The sequence below is a fragment of the Mauremys mutica genome, chromosome 1 (assembly GCF_020497125.1).
Source record: "Mauremys mutica isolate MM-2020 ecotype Southern chromosome 1, ASM2049712v1, whole genome shotgun sequence".
NCBI lineage: Eukaryota > Metazoa > Chordata > Testudines > Geoemydidae > Mauremys > Mauremys mutica.
This window is the reverse complement of record NC_059072.1, coordinates 222,505,031-222,526,631: the sequence shown is the minus strand read 5'-3', so window position 1 is coordinate 222,526,631 and position 21,601 is coordinate 222,505,031. Positions and strand designations below refer to the sequence as shown.

Sequence of the window (21,601 nt, the reverse complement as noted above, 5' to 3'; positions counted from 1 at the left end):
TGTAGACCCTCAAGTCAGCTGACCCTGGGCTAGAGAACCCATGGCTTGAGTCCCACTAACACTCGGCTTACATTGCAGTGTAGACATACCCATAGACTCAAAGAAACTGATAGAAAAATCTGATGTTCCTTCTCAGCTTTCCCAACATTTTATTCATCTAAAACCTAATCCAAAGCCCATTACAGTCAAAAGGCCTGATCCAAAGATAACAGGACCCCAGTTATCGCCAAAACCAATTGTCATGAGTAAAAGTATATGAATATTTATGGTAGGAGTGTATGTTTTGCAGAATCTATTGCTAACACAAGGCCAGATGTTCCCACCCTCTGAAAAACCTCCTGGGTTGGAGTAGGTATAATGGAAACCCTTTAAAATTATCTTCATAGAGTTTGCACTGCATCCTTCAGTATAAGGTTATGTCTATGCTGCAGCAGGCAGGTGTGATTCTAAGCAAGAGTAGACAGACTCATGCTCGCTCTGCTTGAGCTAACATGCTGAAGATAGCAGTGGATGCTGTAGCATGGGCAGCGCCTCAGGCTCATCACCTGAACCTTTATCCAGGGGGTTAGGCAGGCTTACACTTAGCTAGCCAGCCAGAGCTGCCACCGATGCCATGATATTATCATTTCTACTGTTAGCACGCTAGCTTGAGCAAAACACTAGTTTGTCTGTCTGGGCTGGGAATCACACCTCCTAGCTGCAGTGTAGAAAAATTCAACCCCCCTAAAGCCACAAGATCCACAGGGAAAGCAAAGGACACCTATGCAGCTGTAGGAACTCTCCAGTCAAAGTATTCCTAATAGAACCATTGACTGCCCCATCTGTACTATACCATGTCCTGTGCCCCCGTGCGACACAACTTCCACAAGAATCACAAGGAGAGCATACTGCATGTGTGACTGCTTCCTGGTTCCTCCCCTAGATTCCTGCATAAAAAATCAAACTTGTGAAGTGATCAGGCCATGGACTTCTGAAGGAGAGGAGCATGCTATGGAGCCCTTGCTTATCTTTCAAACATCATACCTAAGCTGTACTTGCTTTTGCTTTCCTGCCCTCATAGAAAGGAAGGCAGATCTAGGCATATGGTCAGATTGCATCTGGAAAAAGCAAGTATTGAGGGGCCAGATATCCTGTTGGTGTAAGTCACAATAGCATCATTAATTTACGGCAGCTGGGCATCTCTACCAGGTTCTTCAGAGGTAATGTAAACTATACAACCATTGTATGTTGTTGGTCACATTGGTAGGTGCAAGTGGCAGAATTATGAAGCTTGCAACAATTTGGCATTTAGTAGACATCTGAAATGAGTAACATATGCTGATGGGGTGGGATGGAGGATTAACATTATTATTGTAACTTCTGCCAAGTGTTGTTGGTAGCAAAAAAGGCCAGGTTCAATTTTCTAGGGGTTCCTTCTAGAGACTGATACTTGCCCAATCCCCTACCCAGAAACCTGGGAAACTATGTACACCACCTTGGGCAATACTTCTTTATGCATAAGCATGGAGATAAGGGGTTAAAATAAAGAAAACTTTATGGTGTGTCTGAGGGTGGGAGGGTTGAGGCAGGGGAATGTTAACAGAATAGATCTGGGAAAAATCAGCAGTTAAATTCTATGAGGCAAGATTCCTACCCTCACTCCAGGGTGCCTTAATACTAGTCTCAACTTCACTCCTCTTCTGGCAGTTGTGAGTAGCTGATGTGTTCTGGCCACTTCCCTCCTCTGCACACACAGTTAGCTGTCCTGGCTTGGAGAAGTCCAAGGATTCTGGCAGGTCAGTGCTGCCGGTGCTGCTCCAAGCTGGCACCATTTCAGCTTTAATTGCTAGGCAAGGCAGACCATACCAGAGTTCCTTAGGTAGGCTGCTCTCTGTAGCTTCAGCATAAGCCTCCTAGGCAATGGATGTTACAGAGCTCAGATGCTGCCACTCTGCTTTATTCACCGTTATGCAGAAGTCTGAGCTGAGCCCTTGGACAGAGATGATCCTTGAAGAGCCCTGACCACCAGAAAGGCACTCCCAGCAAGAAGTGGGAGCTTCTCTTTCCTTCTCCTAGCTCTGGCTAGGCTCCCTTAACCAACTGGATGTGACAGTGGTCACGATCAGGGTGATGGCCAGGCCCTTTCAAAGTCTTGTTCATGTATTTCCCAGCCAGGTCAACAGCATTTTATTGGCCCCAAACTCAAAAAATGTAACGGTCCTTTAACCAAAATGCCCCAAACTGTCGTAACTAAAATGCAAAGAGGCCTGGCCATGTGTGAACCATGACATGGCAGGCCCCAGTCAATCTATGGCAGTTGACACCCACTTTGTCTTACCTCATGTGAGCCAATTTCTAGAGAAGGGGGTTGCATTTCTGGGGTGTCTGCACCACACTCCTTAATACCTTCATGTGATCTGGGGTCACTCTGCCCCAGGGACATCTGAGACCCACTTCCTGCCCACCACATGCACACCAGTATCTGGGTGCTTGTTCTCATCTATTAGGGTCTGTCCCTCCATGTGAGCCAGGGGAGGGGGGAGAGAGGAGGCTTACCTTTCTGTGAGTGTCTGAGCTCCTCTCCTTAACTCCTTCCAATGTGACCCAGGATCTGGGGAAGTCCTGCCCCTCTGGGTCCAGAGTTCAGAACAGACATGCTCAGAGCATTCACCAAGAACCCTACTGGGACTGGGGTGAGGAGCTGAGAATGGGTATGCTTGATGCCTACTGGAAACTCTCCAGCAGGGGTGGGGGGGGACCCTTAACATGAACTGAGCCATCAATTCACACATCTCAGAGCTACTGTTTCAGGCTATATTCATCCCCACTGGCTATTCTGTCCTCTGAGAACATCTTATTGAGATGAATGAGCCACTTCACACCTCTCTGTGCCTGCTCTGATTCTGATGGATGTGCAGAGACCTTTCCTTCCATTCTCCTCTAATTTCATACAATATTATAATGGACCACCAGCTCTACTCTCACCAAGGTTGGGATTTGAGAAGCCCTTCCTGTTAAAAGGAGGACTCTTCTTAGTGCTTTAAAATCCACATGCTTACACAGACTGTCTTAAATTTGCTATGCCTCGTAGGAGTTCAGGGTAGGGATCCACATATGGGGATGTTTGAGCCAGGGGTTCCCAAGATGCAGCCCCCAGAAAAAACAAAAAACAACGAATCTCCATTTCATAAGATTTGCAGATTCCTGCAACTTTGAAGTTTAAAATGAACATGGGGGGAGAAATCTGCCACTGTCAAAGTTTGTTTTTGCTTTAGAAATGTAATCCGAAAAGAAGAAAATTCAGAAGGCACTGAAACTATTTTTGAAAAGAAAATAAATTACACATTCAAATGTTCACTGGGAAGGGATGGGCAGGGTGATTATGGGGTGCAGGAGTACATGGTAATAGGGGTAGAGATGATTGTGTCTGCAGTGAGGGATGGGAATAGGTGGCAGGGGAGGGAAGAGGGGTTGGGAGATCAGGTAAGGAGCGGGGGAAGGGAGGGATTAGGGGGAGTGGATGGAAGATGACAGTGTTTGGAGAATGTGAGGGGTGGAAGAGAATTTTGGGGGTTAAAGGTAAGTCTCCCTTTCTGTCTCTGTCCTGGGATTTGGAGGAGCCCTACTCCACTACAGAAGTCTGAGCCCTTCTCCCTGTCTGTTTATTCTGGGATCTGGGGGAACTCTGCTCTTATGAGGAGGAGGTGAGCAGCCCTCAGTGGTGAAAAAACAAGTTAAGGACTATTTAGAAAAGCTGGACATTCTCAAGTCCATGGGCCCAGATCTAAAGCATCCAAAGGTGCTGAGGGAGTTGGCTGATGTGACTGCAGAGCCATTGGCCATTATCTCTGAAAATTCGTGGTGATCGGGGAGATCCTGAACGATTGGAAAAAGGCAAATTTAGTGCCCATCTTTAAAAAAGGGAAGAAGGAGAATCTGGGGAAAGTGGTAGACATGACAGATCTTGACTTTAGCAAAGCTTTTGATACGATCTCCCACAGTACTCTTGCCTGCAAGTTAAAAAAATATGGGTTGGATGAATGGACTATAAGGTGGGTAGAAAGCTAGCTAGATCAGGATCAATGGGTAGTGATCAACGGCTCCATGTCTACTTGGCAGCTGGTATCAAGTGGAGTGCCCCAGGGGTTGGTTTTGTTCAACATCTTCATTAATGATCCGGATGATGGGATGGATTGCATCCTCAGTAATTTTGCAGATGACATTAAGCTGCGGGAGGAGAGGTAGAAATGCTGGAAGGTAGGGATAGGGTCCAGAGTAACCTAGTCAAATTGGAGGATTGGGCCAAAAGAAATCGGATGATGTTCAACAAAGACAAGTGCAGAGTCCTGCGCTTAGGACGGAAAAATCCCATGCACCACTACAGGCTGGGGACTGACCAGCTAAGCAGCAGTTCTGCAGAAAAGGACCTGGGGATTACAGTGAACGAGAAGCTCAAGGAGTGTGCCCTTGTTGACAAGAAGGCTGAGCATTGGCCTGCTAAACCCAAGGTTGTGAGTTCAATCCTTGAGGGGACCATTTAGGGAACTGGGGTAAAATCTGTCTGGGGATTGGTCCTGCTTTGAGCAGGGGGTTGGCCTAGATGACCTTCTGAGATCCCTTCCAACCCTAATCTTCTATGATTCTAATGCAGGGCTGCCCAGAGGATTCAGGGGGCCTGGGGCAAAGCAATTTCAGGGGCCCCTTCCATAAAAAAAAGTTGCAATACTATAGAATAGTATATTCTCATGGGGGCCCCTGTGGGGCCTGAGGCAAATTGCCCCCCCAGGCAGCCCTGGGAAAAATAAACATTTAAAAGCCTTCCACATCTCAGCACAAACCCAGTTTTGAGAAAACTTCTTTTCAAGTCACCTTTGCAAGGTATCACTGGTTCTCAGCATCAGCTAGTGCTAAAAAGCACTAAAGCTCATTAAAAGGGTTGGACAAATATTTTCCGTCAAAATTTTTTTTGGATCGAAAACTAGGGGGTTTTAAAAAGCAGAAAAAAATCACGGACAATGTCTGCTTTTCTTCAAAATTTGTTGTGTTTTTTTTAATTGAAAAGCTGAAATTAGTCTGCCAAAACCTGAACATGGTTTGGGTTTTCAGAAGTGCGTGGCCAAATATTTGCTGCTTGTGGTGTTTGTTTAAAGAAACAATAAAAAGAATTCTGCTTAAAAAAATCCAAAACTTTTCAATCACCTCAGCTTGCGACCAAATGCCTAAGCCCATCCAGTCAGAGATTTTTCCAGGTTTCTGATACTCTGCTGGCTTCCTTGACTCAGATCTGTCTCCATAACTTTGGAGTCATTTAGTTTAGCACATAAGAATTGCCATACTGGGTCAGACCAAAGGTCCATCCAGCCCAGTATCCTGTCTATCAACAATGGCCAATGCCAAGTGCCCCAGAGGGAGTGAACCTAACAGGTAATGATCAAGTGATCTCTCTCCTGCCATCCATCTCCACCCTCTAAAAAACCGAGGCTAGAGACACCATTCCTTACCCATCCTGGCTAATAGCCATTAATGGACTTAACCTCCATGAATGTATCTGTTTCCTAGAGACTGGCTCCACAGGGTCCCTCACAAACTGGAGATGGTTACTGTGGGTTTGTCTTTAGTATAGACTGTTTATACTCCACGAACTGAGCATTTGAGCTTGTTCCAGATTCTGGAACGAGCCTATGTTGTGAAAACTAAAATGCTCAAAATAGCACATGCATGTGGACACAGGGTGCTAAAATTAAATTAACCCAGAGGTTCTCAAACTGGGGGTCGGGACCCCTCAAGGGGTCACGAGGTTATTACTGGAGGTCATGAGCTGTCAGCCTCCACCTCAAACCCCACTTTGCCTCCAGCATTTATAATAGTGTTAAATATATTTTTTAAAAAGTGTTTTTAATTTATAAGGGTGGGGTCACACTCAGAGGTTTGCTATGTGAAAGGGGTCACCAGTACAAAAAAGTTTGAGAACCACTGAATTAACCCCTCTGAAGCCTCAGAGAATGCCTGGGGCGGGGGTCTCCCTTGGTAGGGTTAGGAACTAGGTAGGTGTTGTAGGATATTGCTCTTCTCAAGTGATCCCTCCCCTACGGAAAAAATAACAGCTTGGCTCTTTGTGTTAAATAGCTGTCAGCAAGCCTCAAACTGTTTAATGAGATTTAGGGTAGGGAAGGCTGTGCCTCCCCAAACAACCTGGCCCTGCCCCCTATCCAACCCCCATCCACTTCCTGCCCCCCAACTGCTCCCCTCAGAATCCCCAACCCATCCTTGTCCCGTCACCCCCCAGGTCCCCCCCAACCACCCTCCCGTTCCCTGTCCCCTGACTGCCCCAACCCCTATCCACCCCCACCCCAGTCCTGACAGACTCCCGGAATGCCCACGATCCAACCCCCCCTTCCCCATCCCCTGACCGCCCCCCTAGAACCTCTTCCCTCTCCCTGTCCCTGGGACTCCCTGCCCCTTATCCAATCCCCCTGGCCCCCTGCCATGCTGCTTATTCCTGCCTCCCCCTCTCCCGGAGCCTCAGCGCGCTGCATCCAGGAGTGGCCCTGGACAGCGCTGCAGCAGCATGGCTCCAGCAGGGCTCAAGTTCCTGCCGGTCGGCCCGGAGCTCGCAGCCCTGCCCCCTTACCATGCGGCTCTGAGCAGGGAGGAGCTCAGGCCCTGCCCGAGCCCCGCCGCTTTAGCTCTGTCCAGGGCCGCTCTTGGACTCAGCGCGCTGAGGCGCCGGGTGATGGGAGAAGGCGGAGGTGGGGCTGGGGCCGCAGAATTCTCATGGGGCCCCCTGCAGGGCCTGGGGCAAATTGCCCCACTTGCCCCCCCACTCTGGGTGGCCCTGGGCTAATGGCATATTGGGCTGCATTAACAGGAGCATTGCCAGCAGATGGAGGAAAGTGATTATGCCCCTCTATTTGGCACTTGTGAGGCCATATCTGGAGATCCAGATTTGGGTCCTCCACTATAGAAAGGATGTGGACAAATTGGAGAGAGTCCAGCAGAGTGCAACAGAAATTATTAGGAGCACCTGATTTATGAGGAGAGGCTGAGGGAACTGGGCTTATTTAGTCTGCAGAAGAGAAGAGTGAGGGGGGATTTGATAGCAGCTTTCAACTACCTGAAGGGGGGTTCCAAAGAGGATGGAACTAAGCTGTTCTCAGTGGTGGCAGAAGAGAGAACAAGGAGCAATGGTCTCAAGTTGCAGTGGGGAAGGTCTAAATTGGATATTAGGATGTGGTGAAGCACTGGAATGGCTTACCTAGAGAGGTGGAGTCTCCATCCTTTTAGGTTTTTAAGGCCCATATTGAAAAAGCCCTGGCTGGGATGATTTAGTTGGGGCTGGTCATGCTTTGAGCAGGGGACTGGACTAGATGACCTCCTGAGGTCTCTTCCAACCCTAGAATCATAGACGAATTAAGAGTTTCTGGGCCCCTCTCCCTGACCTATATGAGCTGGGAACTTGAGTGGAGGGGGAAATGAAGGGAATGCAAATTTAAACATCTGGGGCCAAAAAAAGAATGATTAAGGCTATGTCTACATTACAGCTTATATCTGCAAGATTTATTCATCCTCTTTAGTGACATAAGTTACACTGACATAAGGGCTGGTGTGGACAGCACTATGTCAGCTTCTCTAACTGACATAACTACTCCAGCCCCTGTGAGCAGCAGAAGGTAAGCTGACCCGGAGACTGCTTGTCAACATAGAGCAGCTACATTCGAGAGCTTACAGTGGTGCCATTGCATATGCACCACTATACTCTCTAGCGTAGCTGTGTCCTAGGATCCATATCATCTGTGTGTATGTTTGGGGTGGGGAAGAAAGGGGCCTGGATTGAGTATGTTGGGGGGAGAGGCCTGGTTTGGAGAAGGGGCAGACTGGGTGGACCTGGAGCATGGTGGGAAAACCTGGCTGAAGCAGGGGCAGGAGTCCCAGCTGGGAATTTGGGTACTGCCAGAAACAGAAACTGAACCCAGTTCTCCAGAGTAGGACCTAGCTATAGGACCATCCTTCAAGCTTTTTACACAGCTCTTGTCCTTCTTAAGGACAATAGTTCCTATTCCCATTTATAATTCCTAACTTTCTTAGAACTAACCCTGGGTCAAGTCTTTACAGTGGACCAGATCATACCCCCAATTCACATGCAAAATGTGCTCAAGCCATAACCAAGGCTTCTTATCCCTCGTCTTCCAGAAACACTCACTCAAAGAGCCCCAAGCAACCAGAATACTTGGGACTGAGGCATTGCACAAACAGGGAGCAGAGGCAAGGTAAAAAGATTAGGGCCTATCTTATAGTGCCCTCCTCCTACCAGACCCAGCTTTGCTCCTGCTGAGTCAGTTCACTCCCTGGGTTAATTTGCTCTGAGCTCTCTCAGGGAATCCAGGGAAACAGTTTCCAGCAGGTTTAGGAACAAAAAAAATCAAAACCTTACAAACTCTTCCCTCAAAAAGTCTGGGCAGGCCAAGTTGTCCCTTCCCCAACCCTCATGGCAGTAATTCCAGGAACCAAAATTTCTTGTCTTTTACCTCAGGAATAGAAGACTCCACATAATCTCCCTTCTGTCCATTTGGTTTCATGGAGCAATTCCTCTTTTCAGTAGCGGTCCAGTGGGAGGACTGCCCCTAATCGCCTCAGCTTCCTGGAGGGTGTTTGCAGTCCCCTCCTCCATTTCCTGCTGACCTTCTTTACAAGAATCAGCTAATTCAGTTCCAGGTGCATCAGACAGGGTTAGTCAGCAATCCACCCAGCTGCAGGCCCCTGACCACAAAGGAATGGTATCCCTTATACCTTCACAAGCAGGTAGTAGCTGGGCTTGCGTTTGGTGGGGCAGCACAGCATAGGGCTAGGAGGGACACAAACAACAATATGGGGATTCCTCAGCAAACCAATAGCATGAGGCTGTGCAGAGCACCCCTTTAAAGGGATTCCTAGGGGGAACTTCAGCTAGAGAAAGGTAGCAAAAATTAAAGGGCCAAAATAAAGGGAACTAATTTATGAGTTGTGTCTCCCCTACATCATCTAGTCGTGCTCTCATTGATATCATTGGATTCATTTGCCATTGACTTCACTGCATCCCCAAATCTGCAAATATTTAAGCATCGCACAGGTATAAAGTTTACTCACCTAAGTAAGTGGGACTATGAGTAAAGTTACATCCATGCTTAAGCAGGATCAAGGCCTTATATGTGTGTGTGACCATGTTCCCCTCTATTGGATCCTTAAGTAGAATCTAAGGGCATGGCTATACTTGCAAGTTAGAGTTCATTAAAGCAGCACAGTGCGCTCTAACTCACAACGTGTCCACACTGGCAAGGCACGTAGAACGTTCTGACTCCGTGGCTAGAGCAATCCTGGTAATCCACCTTGGCGAGTGGAATAATGTTTGATGTGCATCCGCTGGAGCACTGTGGCACCAGTGTGGATGTCCTGGTCTGTTAATGTGCTCTTATCGGCTCCCAGAAGTGTCCCACAATGCCTGTTCTAGCCACTCTGGTCATCAGTTTGAACTCTACTGCCCTGTCCTCTGGTGACCAACCATCAGTCCCGCCCTTTAAATTCTCTGGGAATTTTGAAAATCCCCTTCCTGTTTGCTCAGCCAGGCGTGGTGCTCTCAGCGAATCTTTCCAGGTGACCATGCCTCCACGCACGAGGTAATCCCCAGTATGGAGCAATGGCGAGGTGCTGGAACTAATCAGTGTTTGTGGGGAGGAAGCTGCCCAGTCCCAGCTGCGCTCCTGCCATAGGAATTTCGATACCTTCGGGCAGATATCAAGGGACATGATGGAAAGGGGCCATGACGGGGATGCTCTGCCGTGCAGGGTTAAAGTGAAGGAGCTGCAGAATGCCTACCGCAAAGCCCGCGAGGTAAACCGCCGCTCCGGTGCTGCCCCTGTGACCGGCTGTTTCTACAAAGAGCTGGACACGGTACTTGGGGGTGACCCCACCTCCACTCCGAGTACCAGCATGGACACTTCAGAGCCCAGTCCAACAAGGCAGGAGGAGGAGGAGGAGCAAAGCAGGAGCGAGGGTGCTGAGGCGGAGGAAGACACCCCGGAATCCCTAGATGCATGCAGCCAGGAACTGTTCTCAAGCCAAGAGGAAAGTAGCCAGTCATGGCGGCCAGTGCTTGAGGAAGGACAAACATCAGAGGAGGTTCCTGGTAAGCAGCTTTTATTTTCGGAAGGAAGTTATTCAGTGTGGGCTCTTGGGGCGAGGAGGGTTATGGCTGCATGCATGCCTAGATGCGGAACAGGGCGTTGATATGCTCTCTCATATTGCAGTTATCGGCCTCAGTGATCTCTTCAAAGGTCTCATCCAGAACTTGGGCAATACCCTTGTGCAAGTTTCTTGGGAGAGCCACTGTGGTCCTTGTCCCAGTTAGGCTAACATGTCCAAGCCACTGTGCTGTGGAGGGCATGGAGACCATTGCTGCACACAGGCAAGCTGCATATGGGCCAGGGCATAAGTCTCATTGTAGCAGAAGACCCTCTCTTGCTTCCCAGGTCACCCTGAACAGCGAGATATCTTCCAGAATGAACTCCTGTGGAAAATGTGAGGACAGCATTCAGTATAGGTGCCCTCTGCAGCTGTTGGCTCTCCCCAAGGCACAGCAGCCCAGAGGACAGTACAGCCGTGAAACAATCAGTCATGCTTGACCCTGTTCTTACTCACCATTTTGGGGCTCCCATGGGTTATGTGCGCTCGCTTTGGGACGGGCAAATTATGCTATTGTGTAGGCTGTGCTTGCCCTCCTTAAGTATGGGGGAATCATTTCTCTGTCTGGTGTGAACAATGCTGCCTCTGTTAAGTGTTGCATTTTGCCTTTAGAGATGCAACTTTGAGATCTCAGCCATCCATGTTATCACCGGCCAAGAGACTGCAAAGAATCAGGAAGAGGCCATGTAGAAGTAAAGAAGACATGCTGCATAAAGTAATGCAGCAGTCACTTAATGAGAATCTAAAAGTGCAGGAGTGGAGGGAGAGCGAAAGGAGGATCTGCTAGCAGAATGAGGAGTGCCGCCACAAAAGCACGGTGCTCCGGCAGCAAAGCACGGATCAGCTGATAAGCATCATGGAGCACCAAGCGGACTCTATCCAGGTGCTTGTAGCCATGCAGGTGGAGCACTACCGTGCCGCCGCCCCACCCCTGAAGCCCTTGTCCCAAAACTCTTTCCCTTGTGCCCCCATTTCTCCTCCAACCCACTTTCTCCAACATCCGGATTCTTACCACCACCAGCTGCCTCCAACACCTGTAGCTTCACCACCCAGCCCTGAAAACTACGACTCTTACCCACTGCACTCAACCCCCATCACCATGCAGCATAGCCATCCTGAAGTACAGCACTCATTGCACAGCACTCCAGACAGAAAGGCTGAGTATGATAACAGGACATATGCAAATCTGTGATTGTACCATTCCCCACCCCTTTCTGTTTCCCAAACAGTTGTGTTTCTTTTCAATAAATGCATTTTCTTTTCAATAAATGGATTTTTTGGCTTTGAAAACATTCTTTATTATTGCATAAAGTAAAAGATATCTTAGCCCAGGAAAGCAACAGGCACTGAAAGTCTGTGTAGCAAACATAGATTACTACTAACATTGGAACCACTGCAATTCACTCCTGTGCAGGGCACCAAACATTACTGGTGACTTTCAGCCTCAAATTGCTCTCTCAAGGCATCCCTAATCCTTGCAGCCCCGCGCTGGGCCCCTATACTAGCCCTGATCTCTGGCTGTTCAAATTCAGCCTCCAGGTGTTGAACCTCCGAGTTCCATGCCTGAGTGAATCTTTCACCCTTCCCTTCACAAATGTTATGGAGAGTACAGCACATGAATATAACCGCGGGGATACTGTCATCAGCCAGGTCCAGCTTCCCATACACAGAGCGCCAGCAGCCCTTTAAACAGCCAAAAGCACACTCCACAGTCATTCTGCACCGGCTCAGCCTGTTGTTGAACCGCTCCTTGTTGCTGTCAAGACACCCTGTGTAGGGTTTCATGAGCCACGGCATTAAAGGATAAGCGAGGTCTCCAAGGATCACAATTGGCATTTCAACTTCCCCTACGGTGATCTTCTGGTCTGGGAAAAAGTCCCAGCTTGCAGCTTCCTGAACAGGCCAGTGTTCCAAAAGATGCGTGCGCCATGCACCTTTCTGGGCCAGCCTGCATTAATGTCAATGAAATGCCAATGGTGATCCACAAGTGCCTGGAAAACCATAGAGAAATACCCCTTCTGATTAATGTACTCAGTGGCTAGGTGGGCTGGTGCCAGAATTGGAATATGCGTCCCATCTATCGCCTCTCCGCAGTTAGGGAAACCCATTTGTGCAAAGCCAGCCACAATGTCATGCATGTTATCCAGAGTCAGGGTTTTTCTGAGCAGGATGCGATTAATGGCCCTGCAAACTTGCATCAACACGATTCCAATGGTCGACTTTCCCACTCCAAACTGGTTAACGACCGATCGGTATCTGGCTGGAGTTGCCAGCTTTCACATTGCAATAGCCACCTGCTTCTCCACCATCAGGGCAGCTCTCAATCTCGTGTCCCTGCGCCGCAGGGTGGTGGCGAGCTCATCACACAGTCCCATGAAAGTGGCTTTTCTCGACCAAAAGTTCTGCAGCCACTTATTGTCATCCCAGACTTGCATGATGATGTGATCTCACCACTTAGTGCTTGTTTCCCGAGCCCAAAAGCAGCGTTCCATGGTGGTGAGCATGTCTGTGAATGTCACAAGCAATCTCGTGTCATATGTGTTACTCAAGTCGATATCATGGTTGGAGTCCTCACCGTCAGTTTGGATCTTAAGGAGTAACTTGACTGCCAAACGTGATGTGCTGGCGAGACTCGTCAGCATATTCCTCAGCAGTTTGGGCTCCATTCCCACAGACCAAAAAGGGAAGACAGAGCGCACAGCACAAAAAAACATTGAAAGATGGCACCAAATGTGGACGGAAACACAGGGATTGCTGGGATGCTAACCGATGCATCATGGGGCATTGGGACAGGACCCAGAATGCCCCGCACCCTTCCCACAAGCCACAGCACCAGAATTGGAAGAGGTGCTCTGTGGAATAGCTGCCCCTAATGCACTGCTCCTAATGCTGTTGCAAGTGCCGCAAATGTGGCCATGCCAGTGCGCTTGCAGCTGTTAGTGTGGACAGACTGTAGTGCTTCCCCTACTGCACTCTCCGAAGGCTGGTTTAACTCAAAATGCTTTACATCTTCAAGTGTAACCATGCCCTAAGTGTTATATTTGGATCCAGCAGAGAAGGAGATAGACATAGAGGGAGCTGATAGAAAAACAGTTGTGGTGGTTTATTGTTCTGGCTGCAAAACTGAAACTAACATGAAAATGGGGCTTTTCACTGGGGGAAGGGGGTGCTCAAACATTTAAAAGGACAGGGCATCACAGTAAAGGTCCTTCTATAGCTGGGATATACACCTTAACACACTCAAAAACACCTTCACCAGATAAGGACACTCCACCAGAGAAGTAGCTCACAGTACGGAATGGACCACCCAAATACCCAGAGATGACCTACTCAATACAAAAAGAAAACCCCCTTCAATTGCATATCCCTAGTTGTCACCTACCACACCACACTGGAACCCATATGTAATATCATCAAATAATTATAACCCATGGTTGATGGGGACTCCATCCTGAAAGAAATCTTTCCAAACCTCCTTTTCTGGCCTTCAGACAACACTCCTGCCTCTCCAAGCTTATCATCAGAAACAAGATCCCCACGGACCAGGAAACACAAACTCAAGGCAGCACCACACCCTGCCACAACAAACAGATGCAAAACCTGCAGAGATATCTCCACTGTTGCAATGATCAACACACCTTTCATGATCCATGGGTCCTACATATGCCTATTACATGTGGTGTACCTCATCCAGAGTACTCAATGCCCCAAAAACAACTGTGTGGGTGAAACTAGACAATCACTATTCTCTTGAATGAACTCACACAGGAAAGTGATAAATAACAGACACCCTATCACTTGTGGATGAATATTTTTCACAAAGCGATCACTCTATATTGACCTGTCAGTCTTCATCTTCACACACCACTTTCAAAGACTAGCCTGGGAGCTTAAATTCATAGCTTGGCTAGACACTAACTCATAGTCTGAACAAAGACACTGGATCTATGGCTTATTACAGCAATTTGTCACCCACTAACCCCCCTTTTTGTCCTATGACTACGGGGATGTTAACAGGCCATTTCACCTTGAATGGTCCCTTAGAATATGTACTAACTCCTTATGCTCAACCATCTACTTGATCTTATATTTAGCTGTAACAATCTCAGTACCTTTTCCAGACCTGAAGAAGAGCACTGTGTAGCTCGAAAGCTTGTCTCTCTCACATAGGTGCCAACTTCCCATCTGCCCGGTGGGTGCTACATCCCCCCACTCCTGGCCCCGCCCCACCTCTCTTCTTCCCCCAAGTCTCACCCCCTTCCCACCCCCATTCCACCCCCTTCCCCCAGGTCCCCGCCCCTGCCCCGCCTCTTGTCCACCTCCTCTCCTGAGCACGCCAGGTCCCCACTCCTTTCCCTCCCTCCTTGAAAGTCCTAAGTGCCACCAAACAGCTGTTAGGCAGCTGGAGGGGGAGGGAAGCTCTGGGAGGGGGAGGAGCAGGGACATGGTGCGCTGGGGGGGGTAGAAAGAGGTGAGGAGTGGAGGTGGGTGCGGAGCACCTGCTAATTTTTCCCCGTGGGTGTTCCAGCCCCAGAGCACCCATGGAGTTGGCGCCTATGCTCTCTCACCAACAGAAGTTCCTCCAATAACAGACATTGCCTCACCTGCCTTGTGTCTCAGGAGAGTATCACATATCATGCTGGTTGTAGGAATGAAGATTCTCCTAACCAGGAGTCATCTAGCCAAAACATCAGTTAAACCAAGGAGTGTGCAGTCCCGACCTAACTGTTTGGAGGGTAATACTCAGTAAAGGGTGGGATGCTAGTGTTCATTAATCTCACATACACTTGTGCAGCCAGCCAGGCCTGAATTTAATAAAGATGAACAGTTAGCTAACAGATAATGCCCTCAGTGTATAACAAAAAACTATGACTAACTGGCAGTGTTTTGACTCATGTAGACAAATTCCTTTTTAGTACCATTCATAATTTGGGGTTAGTGACACTACATCCTAATCGAGGCACATATTATTCAAAACAATCTTGCTCAGTGTCTAATTCCATGAATATTTCTTTTACATTATCACTACCAGTACTGGATCCTGACACAGCATTGTTTGACAAATTAGCTACTGTCCATTCAGTAGATTATCTGGAAGACAGAATCTACAAGGAGCAAATGGATCTACCTCAACTACTGGTGTATCATGTGGCAATGGAAGCTTGAAGAGCACTGCACTCAGCTTGTAGTTCCAGGAAAGTTTTTAACATCACAACTGCAGTGTGTGGTTACAACGGCTTACGCTAGGACAATGGGATAGCAGTAAAGGTAACAATATAACTGGACTGGACTGTGTAATAAAGAATTACAAGGAATTTACATGTGGAGGCCTAACTTGTCACTACTCCAAATTTCTGTTATATTTTCCTCCTGTACATAGCACTGTAGGATACACTATAATAATGCCTATGGCAGTTTATCAAAATAAATCTATTATCCAAAGTGAACCCCAATATCAGTCTGAAATTGAAAGGTATTACCAGTATGAACATGCATATTAAATCCACTCACTTTAAATTTAAAAACATTACTAGACAAAGACACACATTATTCAGTTTAGCAATGATGTGCACAAGGCAAAACAAGCCTTGAATGACTTTGCCCATGATGGGGATCTTGAAACATGGATTTCCCACACTAGGATAGAAGTTGCATTTAAGGCTTTGCTTATGTTACAAAGCGTATTAATTTTAGCTCTGTTAATTATGTATTGCTGCTTAGACATTTTGGTAAGACACTTTAAATCAATATAAAGGCTTTCACCACTGCATCATATATTAATTTGTCCAACGTGTCACCTTAATTATAACAATTAACAATGTATAAGTTGTCTTGTTGACTAATATATGCTGGCTAGCTTGTGTATATATATATATATACACAGAATCAGAGGGGTAGCCGTGTTAGTCTGGATCTGTAAAAGCAGCAAAGAATCCTGTGGCACCTTATAGACTAACAGACGTTTTGGAGCATGAGCTTTCGTGGGTGAATACCCACTTCGTCGGATGCATGTCATCTGACGAAGTGGGTATTCACCCACGAAAGAGTGGGGGGTCCTCGCTTCTGCCCTGCAAGGGGAGGTGGAAGCACAGCAGAAGCATTTGGCCAAAGGCTTGGGCATTGGGATCCCATCCCCAAAGGTGCAGAGGAGGTGCTGCCTGCAGTCACCGGGAAAAAGTCATGCAAGCTTGGGTGAATTGACCTCCTTCATCATTGTAGCTTGTGATAGGGTGGGATCTGAGTTACTACAGAGAATTCTTTCTTGGGTGCTGGCTGGTGAGTCTTGCCCACATGCTCAGGGTTTAACTGATCGCCATATTTGGGGTCGGGAAGGAATTTTCCTACAGGGCAGATTGGCAGAAGCCCTGGGGTTTTTTTGCCTTCCTCTGCAGCATGGGGCACGGGTCACTTGCTGGAAGGTTCTCTGCACCTTGAAGTCTTTAAACCATGATCTGAGGACTTCAATGGCTCAGAGACAGGTTTGATACAGGAGTGGGTGGGTGAGATTCTGTGGCCTGCATTGTGCAGGAGGTCAGACTAGATGATCATAATGGTCCCTTCTGACCTTAAAGTCTATGATTCTATGAAAGCTCATGCTCCAAAACGTCTGTTAGTCTATAAGGTGCCACAGGATTCTTTGCTGCTTTTATATATACAGAGGTAGACTGAGGGAGCACTGTGGAGAGTAGGTGCTGCAGGAAGTGATAGTACCCCAGAGTGATAGTACCCCGAGGTCCTATGATTGGCCAAGTGCCCATACTTAACCCCAAGGGTTGCCCCAGGAAGTTGTCTAGGCAACTGCACAGACCTTGGACTGCTGCAATACCAGACTTTTCCTTGTTTCCTGGTCTGTGACTCCAACCTGACTTTGACCCCAATTCCTCTCTCTCTTGATTCTAGCTTGGTACTGCCTCTGATCTCCAACCTCTGACTCCAGCCTGACTCTGACCCCCGTTTACAGGACCTGGCCTTATGATTCTTCCAACTCCTGCCCAATGACTCCTGTTCCTGGTGGGCAGACCTCAGCCTAGCTGTGACCGCTAGGCCAGACCGCCTATGCCCCAGTCCTTTAGAGTACCTTCACAGACCAGTACCTAGAATGCTAGTATCCCAAACAAAGATAAGGAAGGAACAGAACAAGAAGTTAGAGAACTGGGACAAACTGATGGGTTAGATTTTTGGGCGCACACCCTCTGCTTAAGGTGAACGTAACATTGCTGCACAAAACAGCTTCCTGGGGGCTGGTATCGTATAGATCATTTTTCATGTACTAAATTATTATTAGCTTAGAACAATAAACCTGACACTGGCTATTTTGTGTCTTAAATATATTTCAGAGTGTGGTCCAGCAATTTACTATAGAATGTATCCAGTATTATTCAGTATTAGCTTTCTTAGACTTCTGCAGGATCCCAAGTAAGATATTTCACAATGCTGTAGGTTCCTCACTGCCAGAGGGAGCTCCAGGCCACAGCACGCCAAGCGCGTGCTTGGGGCGGCAAGCTACTGGGGGCGTTCTGCCGGTCACCGCGAGGGCAGCAAGCAGGCTGCCTTCAGCGGCATGCCTGCGGAGGGTTCGCTGGTCCCGTGGCTTTGGCGGACCTCCCGCAGGCAAGCCGCCGAAGGCAGCCTGCCTGCCGTGTTTGGGGCGGTAAAACGCCTAGAGCCGCCCCTGCTCACTGCCACTCCTATATTTTCTTTTGCTGTTCTTTAAAACAGAGACTTCCTTTGTTTGCTCTAACCTGGGCTGAGTAGGATTGTTCTCTTAAGGATAAGAGATCCAAGCCCATTTAGGGTTCAGTTTAGGGGTTTAGCTGGGGCTCAAATAGGGCACAGACAAAAGAGCAAGTGAAGCTTATCGCTTAGAGATAATGGACAAATTCAACTACAGAACCAGATCCTCGTTGAGTATTTAGGCCACTATTGCTAAAGAAGAGTTGGGAAGAGCCGGTCATCTTCCCAGCCCCCCTCACCTCAAAGATACTATGGGTTTGGGGGAATCAGGCTACAGACAGTCCATCAATAGAATGTTGAATTTTGTTTTGGGATCAAACACCAAAACACTTCAAGTTTCACATGATTGCAAACTAAAGATTTTGCGTATTTCTAATAACTAGTCTGATTTTTTTTGAGGGGGGGGTTGTTTTGTTTCAGCCTTCATCTTTGTTTTGTCATTTGCAGATGGTGTGAACAATCACATTTTTGTTAGTATTTCCTTGATGTGCTGCAGTATGGTCATAACTCCCACCCTTAGTGTAAAAATTCCTTCTTTAGTTTGATAGGTGATTCTCCCACTTAGTGTTTGTGGACTATTTATACAATATAATTAAACATGGAGTGACTGCAGTCATGATTTATACCCTTCCCCCTTCCTTTCTCCTGCATTATTATTAGGGAAAATGTGTTTTTATTCATTTTATAACATTTTAAAATACCACCCAGAACACTCTTTTGGAAAAGCAAAATACCTAATTTATTCTGATATGTAGGTAGTAGCTAATCAAAGAAGGATTTACAGTAATTTAAGCAATGTATTATAGCAGAGACTTCAGTTTGAGAAATGAGCATGCAGTATCATGCTGCTAACAAATGCAAAGACACTCGCTTCATTCTCCTCTGCCAGTATCTTCACCGTGAATAGCCTCTATCTGAAATAAATAATATTTGCTGGGTAAAAGAAACTCTTTAAAAAAATTTCATGACAAGCCACAGTGTCACGTCATATAAATTAAAAACAAAAAAACCCCACAGAGTTTTCAGAGCAATATGAGAAAAAAAAATTTCCAGTTGCTCACAAACTGGGAGGAAGGCCAAGCTAGCCCATATGCAAAACAGCAGTAAATGATTCAAGCTTGCCTCCTGGTTAATTTATGTTTAACAAGGGTATTAAAGTTTCCTGGAGACTAAGCAAAGAGCTATGAAACTTGAGAACTAAATCAAGAGGTTGACTGTATAACATTAAAGTACCAAGAGTTTTGGCAAGTGCTCCTGAAAAATACAATGGGCTCCCTGGGCTGCATATTTCAGTGACAACAAATGTTGAGCCTTTTAACTAGAAAGTTACCCATATATTTGATTCTTATGTGAGTGAATTTAGTGACCTACAGTGTGAATATGTGTTAGTTGCTTGAGATGTTGTGCAGGCTAAAATGGTCAGCTTCTCACCCTATGGCTTTGTCTATGCACTTTAATCCTAAATGAAAGAACCCTTCCTCTTACAATTCAATCACACTCTTAAGAAGAGACAGAGACAATCAGGCCAGAGTGTCTAGTGGTTTTTCAATGTTGCCATAAAAAAAAAAGACAGATGAGGAGCACTGGGTTTCCCATACCACAACAGCCTATTTAGGACCAGGTTCTTGCTCCCACTGAAATCAATAGGAGGACTTTTTTCCATTACCTTCAGTAGGAGCAAGATTCAGAGATTCCAAGGCCAGAAAAGACAATGTGATCACCAAGTCTAACTTCTTATGTAACACAGGCCAATCAAGCCTTTAATTTGGTATCCTGGCTACAGCGGTGCTCAGCATCTGATTCTTCAGAGAAAGGTAATAAAATCAAACAAAAACCTCAGTCTAAAAACATACAGGTGGAGGTAAATTCTCTTCAGGTAATCACACAAATGCAGTTTAGTTTGAAACAAAATTAAGATGTGAACTCAAGTCTTCTTTGGTTACTGGAATGAACACAAACTTATTCTCTACGTTTCAAGTGAAATTGCACATTTTCTATTTTGTTTTACAAAAGTTCCATTTCCATTATTCCTTTAACTACAACAAATTCTACACTGAATCCTGATAATAGGCCCTTCTGGTTAATTGGGATGATTGCATGGGGAAAAAAATTTAGTACCATGAATTTCAGTTATCTAAACCAGCATTTCCCTAATGTTTTTGAAAGCTGAGGCCTGGTCTACGCCAGGAAATTAGGTCAGTACAACTGCATCAATTTGGGATGTGAAAAATCCACACCCCTCATCAATGCAGTTCAACTGACCTAACCCCCGTGTATACAAAGAGAGATAGATGGGAGAATTCTCCTGTTGACCTAGATTCCGCCTCTCAGGAACAACGGGAGAACCTTCCATCAGTGTAGGTAGTGCGTTCACTGAGGGGCTGCAGTGGTGCAGCTGTGCCACTACAATGTTTTAAGTGTAGACATACCCTGAGCTTCCTTTCTGGAAAACTAAAACCTACCATGCACCCTTTAAACCTGCTATGTGTTGTTAAAGACCTGTCCATCCATGGTTTTTTTTAATACATCTTTGCAGATCCAGCAGGTCTCCAGCACACCCCCACACTTAAAACCGGTATAGATCGTCATAGTTTGATATGTCCTTTTCTTTCTTACATGCCTTTATGAGCAGTGAAATCATTAATGTTGATGTTTAAAAGGGAGCAGCCTGCCTGGGCTGGGGCCAACTAGCTGCAAGCAGGAGGGGCCTCGGGGCAGAGCGTGGGCGGGGCCATGCGGGGCTGTTTGGGGAGGCATAGCCTCCCCCAGCCTACAATACATGCCGCCCATGATCAATTGAAAAACATGCCTTAGAATACAGTTGTCTGTATTAACCTGGGGAAACTCCAGAGTGAAACAGTACTACAAGGGACAGAGCACGTTTTGTCTCTCTAGAAACAACTTGCCCAGTGTTGAATAACTTCCAGTTCCAGATCTGTTAATGATACATCAACAACACCGTACATCTAGGTCAGTGGTTCTCAAACTTCTGTACTGGTGACCTCTTTCACATAGCAAACCTCTGAGTGTGACCCTCCCCCCCTTAGAAATTAAAAACATTTTTATATATTTAACACCATTATAAATGCTGGAGGCAAAGTAGGGTTTGGGGGGGAGGCTAACAGCTTGCGACCCCCCATGTAATAACCTTGTGACCCCCCTCCCCAGTTTGAGAACCCCTGATCTAGAAGCTCCCCTAAAGTATCCTGTTGACTGTATAGCACTGCACGCTATACAGAGAACAGATGTTTGTACATCTTCTAATACAGTGCGGGGTAACCTGTGGCCCACGGGCTCCCAGATAATTTGTTTACATTTGCACGGCTGCCTGTAGCTTCCAGTGGCTGCGGTTCACTGTTTCCGGCCAATGGGGGCTGCGGGAAGTGGCACGGGACACAGGGACATGCTGGCCACCGCTTCCCGCTTCCCATTGGCTGGGAATGGCAAACCGCAGCCACTGGGAGCTGCGGGCGGCTGTACAAATGTAAACAAACTGTGGCAGCCCGCCAGTGGATTACCCCCCACTGCTCTAGTAGCACAGCAGCAGTCCTTTGGAAATCAGTGATTTCCTCTTCGCACTTTTTAGACCACACAGAAATTTTGTGATCAGTCTCTTTTCAATCTGGGAGAAGCCTCCCTTATTGGAATTTAAAGAGGAATGCATCTGAAAACG

General features: G+C 46.9%; 1 long non-coding RNA gene across 1 annotated transcript in view; it reads right to left on the bottom strand.

Moving 5' to 3' along the window:
• LOC123361717 overlaps nt 1–8,624 on the bottom strand; it is a 62,207-nt gene extending 53,583 nt beyond the window's left edge. Inside the window, exon 1 of the long non-coding RNA XR_006576200.1 lies at nt 8,505–8,624. This is a non-coding gene — a long non-coding RNA (uncharacterized LOC123361717). The remainder of the gene's footprint in view (nt 1–8,504) is intronic.
• Nucleotides 8,625–21,601: the final 12,977 nt, after the last annotated feature.